Here is a 5,000-nt window from a genome sequence, read left to right as displayed (position 1 = left end):
CTAGGTCACGTGACGATCTGTTATGGGCGTAGGTCGTGGATGTTTAGCGAACATTTATGACGTAACGCGACCTAGTAACGCAGAAGGGATAAATCACATGTTCGGACACTGCCATGGGTGTGTTTACGGGCGGCTGTGTGTGTGTGTGTTTGTTTGCGTGCTCGTGTGCGTTTGTTGGGTTGTTTGTATGTGAATGTGTGTGTGCGTGTGTGTGCGTGCGTTTTCTCGTTTTTTTTTCTTTGTTTGTTGGGATGTTTATGTTTGTTTGTGTTTTTTTGTGTGTGTATGTTTGTTTGCGTGTGTGTATGTGTGTTTTTGTGTATATTTGTTTGTTGGTTTGTGTGTGGGCTTTTGTGCGTGTGTGTGCATCTCCGTGTATACTTGTTTGTTAGCTTGTGTGTTTATTTTGTGTGTGCATTTGTTTGTGTATGTATCTCTGTGTATACTTGTTTGTTGGTTTGTGTGTGCGTAGATACATATTTGCATATATTTTAGCAAAATGTAAGTGTAACTTGAATTTGGATAACTTCTTTCCTCAATGGCAGTGTTGAAATCTCCAGTGTTCAACATTGCAACACATTCAGAGTTTCCTTTCAATATGGGTTCTTGTGGGAATTAATTGATAATGACTTTATCAAAGACTAGGGATAAACAATAAAAATAAAATAATAAGAATGATAAAAAACACCTTGATTGTCATTAATACACTAAAAATAAGCAACGACTGATATGAAAAACCACTTTGACTACGAAAACAATAATAATCTAAATGTATGCTCATTATTGGTACCACACTAATAACTACTAAACATACCATACCTTTCACACTTTCACAACAATACCCAGTACTACCATATCTACCGTACCAGAAGCTAACAACCATTGATACTACCATACTCACTACACACTACCACCCAACAATGGTACCATATCTACCACACACCATCAACCAACGATAAAAACATTCCTACCACACACTTCTACCAACAGCCAGCAATGGTACCATATCTACCACACACCATCAACCTCACCAAGCTACCCAAACCTATGAATGGTCAGAGTGACAAACGCTTACACACTTCCGTAACCGTTTACCCCCATCCCCCACCCCCCGCCCCCTCTACAAACTCACCCCACCCCCCTCTTCCTCTCATTCATCATTTCTTCGGGTTGTCATTCAAAAACGCATGACAGCAGTGGTGTCGTCAGGCAGGCAGGCAGTTATGGTGTTGCCATGCATACACACACATAAGCACACACACATATATAAACACACACACACACACACGTAAACACACACACACACACACACACACACACACACACACACACACACACACACACACACACACACACACACACACACACACGTAAACACACACATACGCTCACACACACAAATGTATTTCCTTCCTGTCTGTGGCACGTGACTTGCAGTTTGTGGTGAAAAAAGAAATTGATTTTTTGAAATAGATTTTTTCCATTGTTACTATGATTATCATTATTATTTTTGTTATCACCACCATTATTGTTACTATCATTATTATTATTCGTATTAGTATTATCATCTTTATTGATACCATTAACATTATTATATTCCTTATTATTATCATCATTATGACTACTACTGTTATTATATATATATTATATATATATATATATATATATATATATATATATATATAGATAGATAGATAGATAGATAGATAGATAGATAGATAGATAGATAGATAGGGAGAGAGAGTATAAGAAAGAGAAAGAGAAAGATAGAAAGAAAAAAAAAAGAGAGAGAGAGAAACAGAAACAGAAAGACAAAGAATCAAAGAAAGAAAACAAAAATAGAAAGAAAGAGAGAAATAGATCGCGCGAGCAAGCGAAAAAACAAGAAAAGAAAAAAAGAAAAAAAAACCCAGCTTCCGTCCACCTCCAGATCACCCGAAGCGGCTAATGATCAGTGTAGGAATCACCGGACACTGACAATTATACATACCGCGGACGCCGCTTCCCCTCCCCTCCTTCACCCCTTCCATCCCCCTCCTTCACCCCCCTCCTTCACCCACTCCCTCTTCCACCACCCCTCCTTCACCCACCCCCTTCCACCCCACCTCCTTCCACCCCCCTCCTTCACCCACTCCCTCTACCACCCCCCTCCTTCCACCCCCCTCCTTCACCCACTCCCCCTTCCACCCCCCTTCTTCACCCCCTCCCCCTTCCACCCCCCATCTTCACCCCCTCCCCCTCAACCTTCAACACCCCTTCCCCCTTCCCCTCCCCTCCCCCCCTTCCTCCAGTCCTCCCCCGTCTGTACCTCACACTTAATTCACAATTTTTTTTTCAGATATATTTTTTCTATTCTCAATGACTATTACTATATTTTTTTCTATTTTCATTAATTGTTTTTTCTTCTATTCTCATTATAACTATATATATTTTTTTCTATTCTTATACCTTACTCTATTTTTTTGCTTACTTCAATTAATATTCCAAATTCATTCAAATTGGTCTCAGATTCGCCGAAATCCCATTTCCGCTATTTCCTATTTCCTATTTCTGTGTATTTTTCTTTTCCATCTTCATCTCCCGTTCCTCGTCTATATCTCTTTCTTTTATTCCAGCTTCTCCTTCACTCTCCCTTTATCTTCTCTCATCCTCTTCTCCACCCTGTGCACTCTCCTCTTTTCTTTCTCCACTTTCTTATTCTCCCTCCTTCGCCCTCTTCGCTCTCCCGTTTTATTTCATCTTTTCCCCTCCTCCATCCTCTCTACTCTCCCTCATTCCCTCGCGACCCTCTCTACTATTCCCAATTCCACCTTTCCACTCTCTCTCATTCCCCTCTTCCATCCTCTTCACTCTCCCCCATTCCACCTTTCCCCTCCCTCATTCCCCTCTTCCACCCTCTTCACTCTCCCTCATTCCCCCTTTCCACCCTCTTCACTCTCCCCCATTCCACCTTTCCCCTCTCCCTCATTCCCCTCTCCCACCCTCTTCATTCTCCCTCATTCCCCCTTTCCATCCTCTTCACTCTCCACCATTCTCTTTCCTCCACCCTCCCCGCATCCCACTCCTCCACCCTTTTCACTCTCCCCCTTTCCCTCCTCCTCCTCCCTCTCTACTCTCCACCATTCCCTCCTCCTCCATCCTCTCTACTCTCCCCCGTTGCACCTTTCCCCTCTCCACTCTTCCCCATCCCCCCTCCTCCTCCCTCTCTACTCTCCCCCATTCCACCTTTCCCCTCTCCACCCTCCCCCATCCCCCCTCCTCCATCCTCTTCACTCTCCACCATTCTCTTTCCTCCACCCTCCCCGCCCTCCCCTCATCCCACTCCTCCACCCTTTTCACTCTCCCCCTTTCCCTCCTCCTCCTCCCTCTCCACTCTCCCCCATTCCCCCTTTCCCCTCTCCACCCTCCCCCATCCCCCTTCTTTCCTACCAGTGTCACCCTGTCCCTTTCTCCAGCACATTATAAACGACCTCTTTAAGCTTAATAAGGTAATTAGGACCAATATCCCTCGACATGGAAGGGATAATTAGAGGATAAACAACCCTTAAGAAGGTTTTAATAAATCATTAGAGAGACATTGGTCGAATTGAATCATTAAATCGCATGATTGATCACCTGTGGATTAAAGAGAATTATCGTAGTCAAGTAGCAAGTGGATTAATGTACAGAAAGATTAGACGTGAATAGATAATAATAAAGTATTTAAAGAATAGTATAAGAATGGATAATAATATCGTAAAGGTAATAAGAGAATCTAATAAAAATCAAGATTATGTGAAGATAAACAGAATCTAAAAGTAGTGGTATTAAACGCTATATCTGATCCTATGTTAGAGAACATGCGTTTTGATGTATTTATTTCTCAATTTTTCATTACCGTTTTTCGAGCCCCCCCCCCCTTTCTACTGTCTCTTCCCTTGAACCGTATTCATGTTGACGAATGTATAAAAGGTATGAATGAGAATGAATATCTTCACAATACAAGAGATGTATTTGACCGGTTTCGATTATATCTTCGTCTGCGTGTATTTCTGACGAAGATATAATCGAAACCGGTCAAATACATCTCTTGTATTGTGAAGATATTCTCATTCATACCTTTTATAGTCTCTTCCCTTGTAACGAGGTAGGCCTACAGCGTCATGTAACATGTCACGTAATCAGCTCGTCCTCTCCCCCCCCCCCCCTCCCTTAATGAAGAATGTATAAGAACCTCCTTCCATGCAGAGACAAATCGGTATGTTATTGTGCATATTATCGTGTGATGAATAACAATATACGGTTCCATATATATATTCCTCTCTGTGATCAGTGATTGGGTTTCCCCTCTTCTGAGTGTTTTTCATATATTTATTTCCCCATTTTTCCCCCTTCGTTCCCCTTTTTTTATCCGCTTCCCCCCCCCTTCCCTGGTCCAGCACATATCCACGTGCGAGAGAGAGAGAGAGAGAGACACCGCATGTAACACCCTCTAATTATCATATTTACTTTCCCACAAGCGGTCGGGGTGTGGTATTGGACAGATAACCAGAGTATTTGAGACGAAGATTTTTTTTTTTCTTTTGCTATATTTCACTCTCGCAACAGATAAAATGCATCATCGCCTGCTTTGTACGGTTCGACACCTTCCCACTGGCCCTCCCTCCTCACTCCACCCCTCCTCCCCTTCCCCTGCTCTCCGCTCTGAATCGTGCAGGGTCCGTCCATCGGCGGCGTCATCGGTATGACCCCTCGCCCCCCCTTTCCCTTCCTCCTCCCCCTCTCCCCTCCTCGCCCCATTCTTCCCTTCCTCCCCCTCCTCGCCCCATTCTTCCCTTCCTCCTCCCCTCCCCTCTCAAACCTTACTTCCTGAGAGACCTGGCGGGCGAGCGCGGACGTCGTGATTGTGGTCCCCGTCAGAGCTCAGTCATCAGGTAGTTCCCGCACAGGTGAGGCGTGCGCTGGACGAGGCCCCTCCCTTCCCCTCACGACCTACCTGCCCTCCCCCCGCCTCTCGCACC

This window comes from Penaeus monodon, chromosome 8 (assembly GCF_015228065.2).
Source record: "Penaeus monodon isolate SGIC_2016 chromosome 8, NSTDA_Pmon_1, whole genome shotgun sequence".
In the NCBI taxonomy this organism is placed as follows: domain Eukaryota; kingdom Metazoa; phylum Arthropoda; class Malacostraca; order Decapoda; family Penaeidae; genus Penaeus; species Penaeus monodon.
Note: the sequence above shows the minus strand (reverse complement) of the source record.